The sequence below is a fragment of the Penaeus monodon genome, chromosome 30 (assembly GCF_015228065.2).
Source record: "Penaeus monodon isolate SGIC_2016 chromosome 30, NSTDA_Pmon_1, whole genome shotgun sequence".
Classification (NCBI taxonomy): domain Eukaryota; kingdom Metazoa; phylum Arthropoda; class Malacostraca; order Decapoda; family Penaeidae; genus Penaeus; species Penaeus monodon.
In genome coordinates this window covers 38399714-38400792 of record NC_051415.1, presented here as the reverse complement: position 1 = coordinate 38400792, position 1079 = coordinate 38399714, and positions in this window count along the sequence as shown.

The window sequence follows — 1079 nt, the reverse complement described above, 5'->3', positions numbered from 1 at the left end:
AGATACATTTATATTTGAAGTTAGTCGTACGCCCGGCAGCGTCGTTTAACTTAGTTCCGGCACCAAAAATCTCCCGACAAACAAGACGTTGTTAGGTCATGCGAACCACACAAGTTGTCTATCACCTGCGTATGCATATACTTAGACATGATAAATTTGCTTATCTGATTATCTGATCGATTGTCTGTCACAGATGTTCTTGGAAACGGACCTTATCTTTGAAGATTATAATCTTCTGTCCATCTTAAGCTTCCTTTTCTTCGTCTTTTTGCTTTCTGCTAACTCAAATGGTTCTTCTAAATCAAGAAAAACTACAAGACATCACGCTCTGTCAATATGACAATAATGGGGTATGTTATCCACTGTGCCTACTTTTTTCCCGTAGGCAAATATTCACTCAAGTGGGAAATTTTGTAGAACAGTTTCTTTTGAATAATGCATTCAGTTGTCTTAGTTTGGCAGCTCATGTGTGACACTGGCAATAAGAGCATGGTTTGTTTATTAATTCACAATAACTGCAAGGCTGGCTGTCCTATGTTGCTGATAATTTTGCATGTGATTCTGCTTTTTCCAAGAGCAGCATTTCTAGCATTTTCAAAGCTTACGCTTAGCTCTCTATGTGTTATTTCTATGTCTGTTGTATCAGTCTCATTACTGGCTTCTTCTGTACATTGTGCTATTTGATTACATTGTTTTTTTAGTGAATGAATTATGCTGTGAGGGAGGCTTCTAGAAGAGGAACGAGTACTGAAAAAATCGATTAATTTACTTGCCTCAGCATCTGGTTGCGAGTGAACTGCTTGCGTAAATTGGTCGTTTCTTTCTGTTGTTTTGTGAATATGTTCTCACATATCTTTTAAGGTGTGTGTGTGTTTATACCTTCACACCCTTCTAGTAATTTCCTGCGGTTAAAGCATTTTCTGTCTGTCCGAACGAGGCAGTGGGGTGCCTGGAACTGTCTACTTTCATTTAAATTGCAAAGCGATCTGAACATAAATTTGGATGTAAATATCAGATGACTAATCCACAGAGTGTTTGTGATATTATGGTAAGTTCTAAGACTCCTTCTTGCATATGAG